We start from the raw sequence: 17,194 nt of genomic DNA on the forward strand, positions 1-17,194 counted from the left end.
TTTCACATCTGTGACTGTCCTGTAGGGTAACTTCTAAGACTCAGGAATTTACAAAGCAGAATAAGAAAACATAGAAAAAGAAAGATGTGTGAATCATGAGAAGCCTGGAGAACCAATTAAACTCGAGTTTCATGTTTTAAGTAAAATAAAAATAATTATCTGTGAATGTTATTGATTACAGACCTTTATAAAAATACATTTGGAGCAAATATTTGTGTCCCACAGTATATACAGTGGAGCTGAACTGCTAAAACAGAACCATTCTTAGCTAACCTCCATCTAACTGACTCACCAGAAACCAGTGCTCTCAATTTCACTGTAAAAACATTCTGATTGATGTCTGTGGTATACTTGAACAGCTCATGGCTCTATTATCTTCTCTCCAGTTGAACTGTTTACTCTAAAGAGTTCATTGTGTGTGTTCTCAAACCTGATTACACTAGTTCAAGTTGTAATTGCAATCACTTGAATAAATATTACAAAAATCAATAATATATGAGCGCAAAAAGAAAGATTTCAATGAAAACTGAAGTGAATACTCTAGAAAGTACTACAAAGTTGAGTTGCTAAAAATAATTCTTCTCAAATAAAGTATGGGAAAGGCAATTGTGAAATATCAGGGGAAGAAAAAAAACCTCAAAGGCTTCTGTGCTCAGAATAGATCACTAAGGTCTTGAATTCTCTTTAAGAAAAGTAGAAGTGGAAATTGTTAATAATGCACTGTGACTTCAGTTTATGCAAAAAAAAAAAGAAAAGAAAAGAAAAGAAAGGCATGACGCCAATCAATGGCTGCTGGCCCAAGTCTGTATCTGAACAAAATCGCTTAGTTTGAGTTGTTCTTCAGCATTTTTTTCATAATTCCCATTTGCGGTCCCACCACAGTTGTCTCACATCTCTACCTGTCTACCTACACCTAAGGAACAGGTTTCTCCCAAAGTTGAGATCACCACCTACTTCCAGGTAATTTTGCCCACACAGAGCTGGCTTTCTGGGTGTTGATCAAAACAGTTGTACAGGATTACGTGCCAAGAAGAGCCCTATGATTGGTTTGATGCTTGTTGCCTTGCCTGGAAATAACCTTATTTTGAGCTTGAATTTTGCAAGTCAAGTCAAATGGTACAGCAGAAGGGAGGCTGTGAGCCAGCAGCAACCTGCGCTTGCGCAGATCAAGTGCATGCGCGCGCGCGCACACACGCGCGCACACCACACACACACACACACACGCACACGCACACGACCAGTGCAGTTGACCAATCACACGGGAACCTGAACTGGAGCAATATGGGACGTTGTGGAGCCTTGAGGAGACAGCTAGGTCAGGATCTTCGGTCAGATTTGTGGCAGAAATGGCAGTGGCAGCAACAGCTGTGGGTGAGGGAGGTGCTGCACATGGGGGTACCTCCCGGACAAGTGGGGAGTGGGGGGCAGATGCCCATCTCTGTCTGTAGCCAGTCCCTGCAACGTTGGTGCAATCATCCGCTTTCCAGCTTGAGCACCTGGACAGGAACTATGAGCACTCAAGCAGCCACGTCTGTCAGTAAATTATTACAAAATAAAACCGTACAGGTGGACATCACCATAATGCATAGCAGGAAGTTACCAAAATCCTTTAAAGAATTTAGGATCTCTGGTCTTGAAAACTAGTACTTTACAAAGCGAGCATCCACAGGCTTATAAGTAGAAATTAAATTTAAAGATCATTACATTCTATGGGAAAAAAACTATTTTATATGAAGCTTCTGATAAACAAGTTATTAATAAGGGAGACAAATACTTCTTCCTGTAATTGAAGCTGTAGTAATAATAAAATGCATAAACAGGCATTTTGAATTATATACAAATAATGAAGTCACTTTCAGTTTCTTCACAGAAATTACAGAAAATGTCAGAAGACACATTAAATTGGCATTTCATAAATTTGCACAGATTGGTACGAAGAGCTAAATCTTTTTAGAAAATTTATTCAGGAGTTCCCCTCATGGCTCAGTGTGTTAAGAACCTGACCCGGTGTCCATGGGGGATGAGGGTTCAATCCTTGGCCTCACTCAGTGGGTTAGGGGTTGGCCCTGTGGTTGAGGTCACAGATGCAGCCCAGATTCCACATTGCTGTGGCTAAGGCATAGGCTTGCAGCTGCAGCTCCAATTTGACCCCTAGCCTGGGAACTTTCATATGCTGCACACGTGGCAGAAAGAAAGAGAGAAAGGAAGAAGAAAAGAAGGAAGGAGGGAGGGAAGTAAGGAAAGAAGGAAGGAAGGGCCTCATAATTTACATACCTAGACCTACCCATAAAATTTCCCTTTTTAATTTCTGAGTACTGCTTGAAATCTTCTGGCCACAGTTTCTCTCCAAAAAAAAAAAAAAAAAAAAAACCAAACAAAAAAAAAAAACAAAGTAGCTTATTAGTAATGTTTGACCAGTTTTATTAGAAAGGAATCTTGGTACTTTAAAGTATCTGTCTTCAGAAATGGAGGAATTTTTGTTTGAAATAATGGACTTTTTTCAACAGTTTCTCATTTCTTAAAGACCATGGATCTATCTTTGGAAGTTTTCCCTCTTCAGCCATCAATTGGCAGTAACTTCCTGAACAGTGTCCATTGTTTTGGGTGAGGAGAGGAGCTACGTATTACTGATATAAAGACCCTTGGGAAGAAAGCTTTTAAAAAATTGTGTATCGTGAAAGAGTTCTTCAGATTCCTGTGGGAAAAAGAAAATTAGCCAAAGTGCCTTACTGAGGCCACAAGAAGTTTCCCAAGTATTGAGCCTTTTGTCTACATGTGAACCTGTAAGAAGTACTGTTTTGTTAGAGCCAAAAAGAAAAGTGCTAATCCGATAAAGGAACTAAAAATACTAAATCCCGTCAGCTTCCCAGGACCTCTTAAAAAAAAAAATAAAAAGTGTTGATTGACAGAGTGAACAGCTAATTTCATATGGAAAAAAAAAAATGAAACACAAAGTCAGCCCAGTCTTTCTTGGGCTCTGAGGCCACGAGAAGTAGCATCACCTCTCCAATGATGCACAGCTCAGGACAGGGTGCGCCTTCTTCCTGCATTGCTGGGGACAGAGCTGTCTCGGGGTGGGGTGGCCTGTCTGGGACACCCAACATAATTTTCAGACCCCAAGTAGAAACCTAGTCTCAATCTCCATTGGAGGCCACAAGCAGTAAAAACTGCCTTATTGCAGTTCTTCCTTTGAATAATAAATAAGCGATGAAAAAGGAAGTAGACTTATTTCTAAGATTTGAACTTCTGTTCATAACTGGGATGAGAGAACCCTCACAAACTAATACCATCAATGTCAGATTATTTACCTTGATGATTTTTCCCAGTTAAAACTCTTACTTGTTCTAAGTCAGGAGAAAGAAATCCAAGTTATAGCTGCCATTTTTCTTTTACCAACTAAAACTGCATTATTTATTGAACACTCTTAGTAGGCTCTAATCTGAGCATTTGAAATACGTTCTCTTATTTGATCTTTCTAATCACCCACTAAGTTTGCGGCTGTTATCAACTCTACTACAATTAAAAAAAAAAAAAATAATTCACCATCACTGTGTGAAAAAAAAAAAAAAAAGTTTATGACTCTTATTCTTCCCAGTTGTTCCCAACTTGTGGAAGAAGAACACCGCAATCAGGCTTAATGGATATCATGTCTAGTCTTTTATCTGCACAACTTCCAAAGGGATCCTAGGTTTTTTACCCACCATTTACCCCATATAACTGGGGTGTCTCCCTCTTGATGCCACACAGAGGAAGCTCTGACACCTCCGAAGAGGCGTACCCATGGCCAACCTGCTGTTAGCCCCTCAGATTGTAACCATGCTCATTTATACCCTCTATAACCCAGGGTGGAAATGAGGCACCTGGAATATCCCTGGAAGAGGAATTTCATTCAGGAAGGAACATCTTTCTTTGTCCCAGAATTTCACACTGTGCAATTCTGGCCACCTGCAGCCTTCACACCTCCTTACCCGCATCAAATTTTGTTCAGTTTTCCTCCAGTTGTACGACTCAGCCTTCCAACTGGTCGCTCTTACTTTCCCTCCTGCTCTGTATAGACTTTTCCTTGCTTAGTGGCCAGAGAGAGCCTTTAAAGTACGTTGATTCACAGTACTTCCTTGCCATAATCGTCTAAGGGCTTCCTGTGAGTGGTGGAATAACTCCAAAGCCAAAACCTTCCCGTGACCTGCAAGATCCACCATGGATTGGCCCCTGGGGAGCACTTTTACATAACTTCCTGCTGCTTCTTCCTAATCCTGTGGGTTCCATCCTTCCGCTGATGCAGCATGCCAGGCACCTCTCTCCCCAGGATGTGCACACTTGCAGTTTCCTCTCTGGAGGGCATCTTTCTTGCATATTTGCGTGACTTCTCCCTTCACTCCATTCACGTCTCTACTCACTATCACCTCCTCAGAACCAATTTCTGAGCATCTCCAGTAACTCTGTACCTCCTGTCCTGTTTTATATTTCTGCCTACAGCTTACCACTACCTATGATCTTACTATATTGTTTTGCTAAGTTATTATCTGTCTCCCCAACCAGCATGTAAGCTCCATTGTGGCAGCATTCTGATTTTGAGAATATTTGAAAGCTCTCAGGTGTTTCAAATGCAGCCAGGTTTGAGAACTATTTCTATAAAGGGAAGCAGGGAATTCAGTCTTGCTTTGAGCAATTATTCCTACAGAAACTTGCTGGCAGGAAAGGGAAGTCAGAGATCCCAGGCAGCTTGTGGTCTTCATAGTTAAAAAGCTGTTGTCACTGAGACTTTGGGTGATCAGTCCGCTTAGAATTGGACCCAAATCAACAAAGAGATACAGGAAGTAAGGCCCAAAAAGAAAGAAGGCAAGATTAAGGCAAAATGCCCAAGCCTGGATCAAACTGGGCTGACGTAAGGGAACCAAGAACGAGGCAGGAACAAGGGGAAGTTTGCATCCAGGTGGCAAATGGGCACATAAAGGCAGACAAATCATCTCTAGAAATGCACCTAGTTTCTGCCCTCACCTGCTGACAGAACCCAAGACTTATAAAGCAATGTTCTCTAAGGGAATCCAAAGTCAAGTATCGGTCTTTCTTATGAGCTCGGGTTCTGGAGTCCCACCCTCAGAAATTCTGATTCAGTGACTCGAGGATGAGACCAGTACTCTGCAGCTTTGTCAGTGCCTGGTGTTAGCTGAGGTGTGTGGTTTCTGGGGTGTACTTAGAGGACTCCCACCCTCAGGGACATCTGATGGTTGGGGCTGGAAGCTACCAAAGGCATCCCTCACTGCATGCAGCTGAGTAGGAGCTCAGAAGTTGGTCCAGCCTTGTAGATCTGAGGCTGACTCCAGTCCACAGCTGGAAAGTTATCTAGGGATGTCTCATGAGCTTCAGCCATGACTGTTCTTCGCACTCCAGACTTCTGCAAGCTAGTGCCAGTGCCAATCTGAAGCTCCCTGCCCATGCTTGGCATGGGCAAGTGGACGCAGATCTCCCACAAGAAGTAAGAGAAGAGAAAACTACCCCTGCTGAGATTGTGCCACCTTGATGAGTGGCCTCACCACCTTCTGATAGGCTCAAAAGAGTACAAACGACACTGAGTCCCTTCCTCCACGCAAATCACCCCCGGCCTCATGTCTGTCTACCACGTAACCTTCAAAATATTCAAATACGAGTGGCATCTTTAAGGCATGGGGCCACCTAGAAGGGAAAGGGACATGAGTATACCTGGTCTTGGCAGGAGGCACCCAGAGAAAGGTGATAGTGGACTGAACATCGGTGAAACATTCTCCCTAAATGAGGAGTGAACTGTACATTCATGCACGAGAGACATTGTCTGTGAGGCTGTGCCCAAGGCAGACATTCGCACCAGAGGCAGGACCTGTTCAGATCAGCTAGAAAATGCATGAGCTAATAGGACCACCAGAGCCATGTATGGCATCGCAAACATCCCTTTCAGGGGGATGATCACAGCCTGGACATTGTTAGTGCCGAGCTTCCCACTTCCCAGTTATCTCTGCGCACACACGGGCACCAGCAGAACCCTCCAGGTGGCCCTTCTGGTGTTTTCTTCACTCTCACCTCAACCTGAAGTTGAAAGAGCTTGGGTCAAGCCTTTAGGTCCATCCCTGTCCACCCACTCTCAGACCAACTCCCTCCTGATAGAACCTCTCTCACCTCACCAGGGCCCTACAGAGCATCCAGCATCCAGCAGCAATGAAGCACCTGGCACATGGGGACAGAAAGGAGGTGGGACCCTGTTACCCTTTCAGCTCTACCCAGAACCACCTAACGTAACCCTAGTCCACTTAACATAACCCTAGCTCAGGATCGGTTCCTTTAGGAAAACAGGCTACTTTGTTTCTTTTCTTTTTTTTTTTTTTTTTTTTTTTTTTGTCTTTTTCTTTTTAGGGCCGCACCTGCGGCAAATGGAGGTTCCCAGGCTAAGGGTCGAATTGGAACCACAGCAATGCCAGATCTGAGCCGCATCTGCGTCCTACACCACAGCTCACAGCAATGCCGGATCCTTAACCCACTGAGCGAGGCCAGGGATCAAACCCGCACCCTCATGGTTCCTAGTTGGATTCATTTCCACTGCGCCATAAGAGGACCTCCTGGTCTCATTTTTAAAATAAGCTTTTTTCTGAACAGGGTCAGGTCAGCTGGCTCTGTGTCTGTGGTGGGGGAGGGTGCTGATCCCTTCATGTCTGAGACGCTCACCCGAGCTCCTGTGCCATCCCGTGAAACACATGACAAAATCTAGTTCCCATCTCCTTAAAAGGCTCACAGTCTTTTCCCGGACTCCAAAGATAAACCCCCTTGGAGTCTTTCACAGTCTCCTTTTCCTCTTATTTCCTTGTTATCTAGGGATTGCAGAGTCTTTGGGCTGTCATTACTAAATTCAGCACAGGATTTCACCTGATTTTCATCTTAAACTCCTCAAACAGCTTTATCTGTACAGAGAGATTGTATGAAAATGATATAAAAGATGTCAAGATCATTTGCTGATCAAGGAGGTAATTTGCTAAAAGTGGACGTCTCTAAAATCTTTCCCTCGGTTCCTAGTTTAAGAAAACCCCTCGGCTTTTCTTTCTGAGCAAAAGCTACCAACACTTATCAAAAGCCAATTTATTTTCAGAGTGTGATAATTTCTGAACCATAATGACAATAGTTTCCTTCCTGCAAACTGTGCTTCTACTTAGCCTGGAGTCATGTCCCATGTATCGGGGCCTCAAAGGAGGTAGACTAGAAAGCTATGCAATATTCTGCGAGACACATGGTGAATTTGACCTGGTTTTGGGGAGAACACATGCCTTGTATTTAACTGTCTCACGCATAGGCACATAGGTAGAAGCATGTTTCAATATTGAGAGTTTATTTAACTAATAACTGGCTTTCTGACAGCATTTTTATTAAAATCAGTAAATAGATTACATACATTAACACAGGGAAAACATCCTTCTGGGGCCGAGCACACAGTAAGTGCTGAGTTAACATGCATTCCCCTTCCATTTTCTTATAGTTGGCTTCAGTTCTATTTGGTATATGTATTTGATACGTTTCTGCTCTCGGAGAATTCAGGTTCCTGCTTTGTAGTTTCGATAATTAAATTTTGAGGGAAGATATACACAAAGCTACTAGCTGTTATTATTACTATCATCATCTTCTTCTTCGTCTTCCTTTAAGTGTGTATCCTAAAACATTTCTCAATGTAAACTGGAAATCTTCTGGCAGAGCTTCCTTTTTCCTTTTTATAAAGCCTTGGGTAGAGGTTTTAATCAATACCAAAAACGAAATCTCAGCTTTCTGAAGGCCTTGATATTTTAGGACTCTGACAAATTCACCACATTCCTACAGCTTGTTCTCTTCCTCAACATTATTCAGAGATGCCAATTAGTTTCCTCTGAAATCTGGCTGTCTGATAGAAACTTGTGGATATCTGAGTTTCCCTGATGACCCTCTGAATTTCTTTGCATCACACAAGGAGATTAAATAAAGCCTCCCGAGGATCAGAGCTACCTCGAGCTTTTGGTCAACCAAGAAGGTGTTCTCCTGGGAACCCATTAAAGGACTGGAGTATTTAAGTGCAGAGTTCAGCTGCCTGATGAGGAATGGCAGTTACTTCCGGGCACAACAGTGCTTGCCCTGTAATCTGAATTCTGTCCTACAGGGATAGCCGTTGTCCTGCAGCCTCATCTCATTGCTCCCCTGCATCTCCTAGAAGCTGTGTTTGCCTTCAGCATCTCTCTGGACCAATTTAAAGGCTGACATTGTGACTCTTCCTTTTGTCTTTCCAAGTCATAATTTTCAAAGCCACTTATTTCATGTTGCATTTGACATGAAAAGAAAAGCAAATGCTATTTAAAATACTTGTTGAGCAGGTAATAAAATCTGTGACTCATTAAATCCATACATGATCTTTCAAAGCTTTCCTGAGTCTGAACAGTGACTACAGTAAAACCACCTGACTGTCTTTAACTACCCTTGACTGTTGTAATAGTGCAAGGCACTCCTCAGATTTCCTGATTACATTATGCAGAAAGATTGCATCAAATGCATCCTGTATTTTTGGATACCTCTTAAGCTCTAAAATGGTGACACCTTCAATCATGTGACAAGAACTTGCATCTTGTGTGTTACCCACAAAACAGTCACAACAATTACAAAGTGCTCATCATGGGTAGGTGGGAACTGGAGATTCCTTTGCTGGCTGGTATGGCTTTGGAAATCAGCTCTGCTTTCTCAGCCTTGTCCTTAATCCCTCCTGACAGTTTTCATGACTGGTAGTAAGTCACCACAGCCCACCTTCACCCCATGATAAGGATCCTTCCTTGGCTTTGCCACTGTTTCACTACAGACAGGAGAGAGCATGCTACAGTTTCAAAAACTAGACATACAGAAAGTTTGGGAAATCCAGCCTTCAGAGACAGGTCTTACTCATTCCTTCATGCTTTTAGTGTGCACCTCCAAAGGAACCAGCCTATTTCCTAGTCCAGAGTCATTCTTCCTGACACCTCCCAAATACTGAGTTTACTCTTTCCTAGTTTAAATTTATACTCTGTCAGTGGCCCAAGAAATCTATGCTCACATTTGAAGCCAATCTCTTCTGGATTCTCCTTCTTCATATCATTTTCAAAACCCCACATCATGAGGCATCTAGTGAGTGCTCAGTACATCTTTGTTGAGTGAGTAAGGACCTAAAAAGAAGGATTGGGTTGGTTATATGCCTTGAGGAAGCTAAAATTCTCCTTTTCATACAAGATGCCAACAGAGACTAATACCATGGATGACTCTAAATGATACAAGATGTCGAGGAAGAAAAAGATCAAAGAGAGTGAGGACCTCTGGAAAGGTCTTATAAAAAAGGAGCAGATTTAAATAGAATTTGATCATATTTTGATAAGGATATAAGAATAAAGGGAAAAACAGGTCAAGAACCACAGAGAAACAGAAAATAGTTTAAAACTAATTATTTAACTTACTAGGTTTCTAACTTTGGTAACAAGCTCCCTTATCCTCATTTTTATCATCTCTTAAATAAAAACAACAGTGCTTACTTACTTTGCAGGTAGTTGTGAGTAGTTAATAAGATAATTTATGTAAGATTTAACACAAGGGCTGGTAATAATAATAAATCATAACTATTACTGTTGTCACTGCTTTTGCTTTTATTGACAGTGATGGTATTCAGACAAGGAACACAACCAGTCTGATGGATTAGATGTTTCAAATAGACTGCCGAGGTAAATAAAAGCAGTGAAGTAGCATGAATGTGAGGGTGCTTGAGTGGGGTCATGAATTCAGAAAATTGATCATGTAAGCAAGGACTTACTATATATTCCCAAAAAAGAAACAAATACTGCATTCACCTTGTTGTTTTTTTTTTTTTTAAGAGTGAACTTAATGGCATTGAATATAGGAAAAATTTCACATTATCTGAATATCTGCTACGTGGCTGGTGCTTTAACATACACTATCATATTTATTTTCTTATGAGATGGTTAGCTAGAATAAGTGCTAGAATTAAAATATGTGTAACTGGGTCACCATGCGGTACAGCAGGGAAAAAAAGGTATTGGGGAAATAACAATTGATTACAATTAAAAAATAAAAAAAAAAGTAAAAAGATTTAAACAAAAAATAAAAATAAAGAAATAAAGGAAAATCGAAGCAAGCACAATCCCCATCCCAATGTCTTTCTAAAATTCAATGCCGCCTTCTTAGCTGAAGGTCACTTATCAGATTAAAACTTGTGTCAGTTCATAATAACCAAGAACTGGGATCAGTCAGCAGTTGATTCACAGGACAATTCATAGGCCAAGTTGTTTTTTCATAAATAACATTCTGTTGGAACACAGCCACAACCCCTTTGTATCTATGGCTACTTTTGCTCTCGAATTGAACAGTTGCAACAGTCACAAATCAGCAAAGCTTAAAAGTTTACTAATCAACCCTTTACAACAAAGTTTGCCTACCCTGGGTTAAAGTACAGTCACACTCCCATCTCACCTCATCTGCACCTTCTCTTACTCAATCCAAGCACATTTTCTCATTTGTTTCACATTAATTCACTGTAAAAATGCTTGAGACCTCCACGTTGATATCAACATAAAATCCAGCACTTCCTGGGTAATAATCAAGGCTTTCATGGTGTCTCTATTTACCTTTTAGTCTTCTTCCACAGTCCCCTCCTTCACATGACTTTCTCACCCGCAGCCTTAGTTCTAATTTAGTTCCTCACTACCCACGAGGTACTCATCCCATTTCTTCCTGGTACTGTTCTCTCTTTCCTTCAAAGTCCAGATTAAATGTCATTCCTTCCAACCAACCCAGCTGCCCCACCTCCTTCGTTAGTCAGTATCCAATTTTCCTTCTTCCCAATTCAAACATCTTTGTTTTATACTTATTTTTAAAAGTCTCATTTCCCCTGTTAGAAAGTAAGCTCCTTGAGGGCAGATCATTTTTACCACCTATATATTAAGTACTTTATAGGTACATAACACATTTTTAAATGTATGTACTTCAGATACTAAGTAATATTTATATTAACATAAATATACAATACAAAGATTTTCACATTCCTAAGCTTTATTCACTATTTCTCTGCACCCAAGACTAGGAAAATTTAAATCCAGCTTCTTGGTACATTTTAACTTGTCTAGAATTTTCCTCACTATCTTCATATGGGAAAATTTATCTTTAAAACTCACTCATTGAACAGGACCAGGTTGCCTGATGTCTTTTCCAAATAATAGTAAAGATGACAAACATGAGGTCATAAGTCATGGAGAAAATTTCTTCTACAAAGCTGGGATAACTTCTCATCCTTAATAGTAATCCACTACTTTTTTTTTTTTTTTTTTTTTTTGGCTTTTTAAGATCACACTGGTGGCACATGGAAGTTCCCAGGCTAGGGATCAAATCAGAACTGTAGCTGCCAGCCTACACCATAGCCACAGGCACAGCAACACCAGATCCAAGCTGCGTCTGCGACCTACACCACAGCTCAAGGCAACACCTGATCCTTAACCCACTGCCTGAGGCCAGGGGTTGAACCTGCGTCCTCATGGATTCCAGTCAGATTCATTTTTGCTGAGCCACAATAAGAACTCCGATAGTACCCATTCTTGACTAGCATCTAGAGTCAATCATCCTTTATTAAAAATATTATTAGCACAAATGAAAAATATATTGACAAACTCATATTTAATCATCTCTCACTTTCATGGCATTTTATTTATCACTTTTCTAATTGCATTCTGTTTATGACCTTACTTTCTTCATCTGAAATTTCTAAAATTTCACTTGCTTGTTATGATTTTGCTATTTACAACTACTGAAAACTAAATATGTCATATTCATTCAGATTCTCACAGTGCCCAAAGGCTTCATATGAAATGTTTATACATTAGTAAACAATGTATTTTTAGTAAAAATGTATATATCCAAATACCCAGAAAAGTAGAATTTTAAAAGTATTTAGCAAGAAAATCTGCTTGTCTCTTCTAGTTCTGCTGGCAAGAACATAAAAATACATTCCTTATTCTTAAACACATACACACACATAAGTAGGCCTTTTGGATCAGGAAACTATGGGGAAAGGTGTCGAAAGACTTCTGGAGACTTGGAAGACGGTCTCCCTACACCATTATGAGAGTCACCTCTATGTGTCCGCCTGACTAAGCCAAGAGATACCCAGATAGATATCTTGCTAAACATTATTTCTGGAGGTATCTGTGAGGGTATTTCTGGAAGAAATTAGTATTTGAATTGATGAACTAAGCAAAGCAGATGGCTCTCCCCTGTGGATGGGACTCCTCCAATCCTCTTGAAGGGCCTGAAGAGGATAAAAACACAGGGATGCTTGAGAAGACTCTCTGCCTGACTGCTGAGGGTACTTAGACCTCCTGCCCTCGGTGCACCTGGTGGTCAGGCCTTCAGACTTGATGTGGAATCTGTACCAATAGCTCTCTGTCTTAGGGGCCTTTGAACTACAGCATCAGTCTTTTGGGTCTCCAGCTTGAAGATGGCAGATCATGGGACTTCTCAGCCTCCATAATCATATGAGCTGATTCTTATAATAAATGTCTTTGGACATATAGATAGATATGTAGATAGATAGATAGATAATGTAGATAGGTAGGTAGATGATAGAGAGATATGTGAATAGATAGACTTACATAGGTAGGTAAGTAGCTAGGTAGATAGATATCCTACTGATTCTGTTTCTCTGGAGAATCCTAATATACCCATAACTTCCAGGACCACTGGAAAGATGTAGATCTATTGCATAGAAGCCCAATGAACCTACTGTGATACCCTGACTCTTCTTTTGAGGTTGGACCTTGTTAGATTATCTCTATTGATGAGACCTCCAAGACAAAAAGGAGACAAAGGGGTAAAATTTAGGAACTTTACAAGATCTTGGCGTGGGCGCCAGTCTCACTCTGGAGGAGGGCTGCAATAATCACTCAGTGTGAGGCTGAGGCTGAAACTCCCACTGGTGTGGACACCCTGTAATCCTGGACATGTCTTGAGGTAGTGCAGTAAAGGTCAGCAGCATTGGGAGTCCAGACCAGTTGCTGCACAGAGTGAATCTATGGGACATGACTCAGCCTACTCTCTCCTTGTCAAACCTGTGCACAGAGAAGCTACTGCTTGACCTGAGATGGCCAGTGAGGTCACTCCTCATGGTCTCCCCACAATGGAACGTATAGAAGCCAGATTGGCCAGGTCTTTTCTAGGTCAACAGTGGCAGAAATTACAAATGAAGAAGACTGAGCTGCTCCATGATGGCTTAAGCAAGCCTCTGGTTTTCCATACTGCAGGCATTAAGCACCCAGTCCTGACCTTGCACCAAACAACTACCTTGAAGACGGGACCGGAGAAGGAGGGAGCAAAAGAGAACCCCAAAGGGAAGGAAGCCAACCTTACCGTGGGTGAGATGGACCCGAAGACTCATTTAATTTGAATACTAGATGCTGAATATACTCATCAGAGCTCAAAGTGAGGTGTATTTCCCCTAAAGTAAGTATTTTCTCTGAAACTAAGTATTTTACCTGTAGTAAAAACAATATAATTGTTCTTGGCACAAAGCCAACAATTTTAGTGATGACCCCATGAGGTACCGTTTTGGGATCACCAAGAATGTCTCACCACTTAATGGAATATTACATCCATCCTCCTGGTTGATTACTGATCATTGAATGTACACCATTAGGTCTATATTACATTAGAAATCATTATTCCCAGGTTAATTAGTACTTTGTGATTTACAAACTTTCAAACTCAGTCGCCAAAAAAATCCCAGGGAGAGTATACTTTCATCCCATCATACAGCTGAGTCGGCTAAAGCTCATTCTTCCAGGGTCAGTTCCAGAAGTGGCAGAGCCAGGGCCAAACTCCCTTCCAGTGCTTGGGCTATGCTTGAATATTCTCAGGGGCTCTGACAAATGAAAAGTGGAAAGGTATATAAACCATAACACAGTGCATTTTGGACTATCAACTAAAAATATTTTTTAACAAAGGCATAAAAGAAAGACCTGGAAGAGTGGGCAGGTATGAGTGGGCACTGAAAGCCAAGCATGAGGAAAAGATGGCAGAACTGAAAGTTTAGACAGCAGCAACTATGAATTTCACATAAGCAGGGACCTCTGAAAAGAACCTGGCTGAGAGAAGAGAAGACTCTTTTCCCATCTTTTATGGAACATTTTTTTCCACCTTGGACAACTACACAAATAAGTCCTTAAATAGATAAATAAATAAGGAAGGAACAATTAGTGAACCTCAGACTTTCATTTAGGGCTAAGAGGCTCCCTTCATTTTAACCAATATCTCCATTTTTATCTGTCAGCATTCAGAAAAAGATTATCTATTCAAAAACAGCTGCCATCCAATTAACACATGGGTCCAAGTAATAAATCATATCACAGATTTTAGTGACAACCCGTAGGACATTATCTTTCCAATGACACTTCTCATGACCTTTCACTCCAAATGGTTTAAAAGAGGTTCAAGTACAGCAATTCTGAAGCTGCCACAGTTCCAGTGCATGACACTTCCTGGCAAATCAAGGGAGTGCCAAGCACAATATGGAAAGGGCACACTCATTGGAAACACAATTACTGTTGATTAAGTATCATCCAACATCTCGTGTAGACACAGTCTATTTTTAACATGCATATTTAAAATCCAATTGAACTGGATTTCCTTTCTCAAGAGTTCATTATTCCTATGCTTTTTTCCCCAAAGAAAAAATCAAATGTTCTATAATGCATTTTGTGTAGAACACTGTTTTAACACCATAGAAAATTCCGTTAAATGTCAGAAGAATTTAAAGCCTCGTTGTTGAAAATCACAGGCTCAGGATGTTACGAGTATTTAGATCTTTGGAAAGTTTAATAACCAATGAGTGTGAAAATCTTTTGCAAGTCCCTATTTGGCTGTGGAAAAAGATACAATCACTAGTTTATTAAAAGAAACCAGTAATTATGCATGTGAAACAAGGGAAAGATTTGGAACGCTTTTACTTGGGTGCCATATAAGCATTTATTCCCATGCATTCTCATATATTTCAAGAATATCTGCATTTATTTTCATTCATTCATTCATTCATTCAACTAAATAGTAATCTCTGCAGGATTGTTAAAATAATTTGGTATCTTGCATTCTCCCGTGAGTACTTAAGATATTCAAAGAAGAAGAGAGGCAGAATTTTTAACCTGGAGGTGGAGACTTTGAAGGAGTTCAACACAGTTAAACACACACACGCATGCATACACTTGCACACATGTACACATAAACCCACATGTGTGCACACAGAGAGACACATGCCATGCAGTTATCTAACACTGAAAACAGAAGTCTTGGAAAACGTTTTTACCTCTAGATACACACTAGATTATTTTCAGTACATTCCTATCCCTAACAAGTATTCATGCGTCCTTTAAAGAAGGCTCTAAACCTAGCTACTGCCTTTCCCAGACCTGCACTAGTTATGGTTCTAGATGTGCGAAACCTGACAGCACAGATAGTAAAATATTTATCAAAGCGCTATTGCTTAAGCTGAACGATTAGTCTCAAAATTAATAAAACTAAAAAGCTAGAAAAGAATATAATATGGGGAAAAGGTATTTGAACTCCATACAGAAGATGCTATGGAAACTTACAAAACATAACATAATGAAAACCTGGTGTTCATATGAATTTAAATATCATTACATATGTAAATAGATATAAATATATGTATATAAACAATGTATGAGTATATGTATATGTATATACGTGTGTGTGTTCGTGTGTGTGTGAGGGAGATTTCTATTTGCCAGCCCCTCAACAGGGCATAAAGACTAGAGAAATAAACATGAATATTCCTGCCCTCATAGAGCTCATGATCCACTGGACACATAAATAAACTACTAAACACAGCACAGAGAATAATCCTGCTGTAACTTTAGCCAAGAGTCACAACTTTTCTATAGAAAGCTTTATAAAAGTGGTAAATGTTTAATTTTGTAGACGAGAAGATGTGGTAGGTTCAACTAGAGTAAACAGGTCAGAAAAGGTCTGTTGCTTGAACCATTAGAGAGATTTTCAATTGTGTGCAAAGGTACATATTTCAATTTATTTCTTGAGTGAAATACATAATAAAAGGCTTAGGTAAAAGGAATAAAAACTCAGTTCATACAAGGACTTCTTGCTTGATGTTTCTCAAATCTCTGTTCTTACTCCCTGAAAAATCACTGATACATTTGACTGTAAAATATAAAGCACATAAGTTTTTAGAATTAATTTAGCAAATATATGACCTTTGGGAGGTACCTCTCTCACTCCTTCTTTGATGTGAAAGATACAACAACAATTCTAAATGACGAGATAGCTTTGAGAATTGAGATAAAATATGTAAAGGGCCTAGCATAAGGCTTGATACCTACAATACACAAAACAAATGTTAGTTCATTACTTCTCTAAATATTAGTTCCCTGAGAGCTTTGGTACAGGAAGTTCTTAGCCTAATTTTCCGAACATATCGTAAAGCACTAGAACATAATGATATTTGAAGACATGACTTTGACGTTCAAGATTCAGACTACTCTAATAAAAGAAAATTCTCCAAGTTACGATTTTGTAAATCTGCTTTGCCATAGTCCCCAGAGCAATTAAATAAAACAAATCTTAGCTGGTTTAATCACAGCTGAAAGTATGTTCATTTGGGACCAAGAAAGCACGTGAGCGATGGTGCCGTATGTTCGCACTCTCTGCACGTCGTGGGTCTAACAGTTACATTTCCAACGTTAGCTGTCAGGTGGAACCAAGCTCCTCATACACGTTTTTAACAACCCTGCTTCTTCCGGGTGCTGTGCCAGCTCCTCCCTCCTGTGGCTCCGTAAGATTTGGCCCGATGTGTTGTATGTACATCGTCGCCACTCGATAAAGAGCTATAATGAGGCTTTCCTCGATCACGCGTGTAGGGACGGGGGAAGGGACCTTCCTGCACACCTGCACCATTAGCTGCTCACTGGCTGGGGCCACGCTAATCTCAGAGTGAGACCAACAAGGCTGGCTTTCTCCCTCTATCTTTGGAGCCAGGCAGGCCCCCTCCCTTCTGAGACAGTCAGCGGCTTGTCCCCCACCTGTTCCGCAGCTTCAGGCCTCTACTCTGCCCAGGGAGGCGAGGGAGGGAGGGAGGGGAGTGGGGATTCTGAGCCAAGGTCGCCTCCAA

This window comes from Sus scrofa, chromosome 1 (genome assembly GCF_000003025.6).
Source record: "Sus scrofa isolate TJ Tabasco breed Duroc chromosome 1, Sscrofa11.1, whole genome shotgun sequence".
NCBI classification, from domain to species: Eukaryota; Metazoa; Chordata; class Mammalia; order Artiodactyla; family Suidae; genus Sus; species Sus scrofa.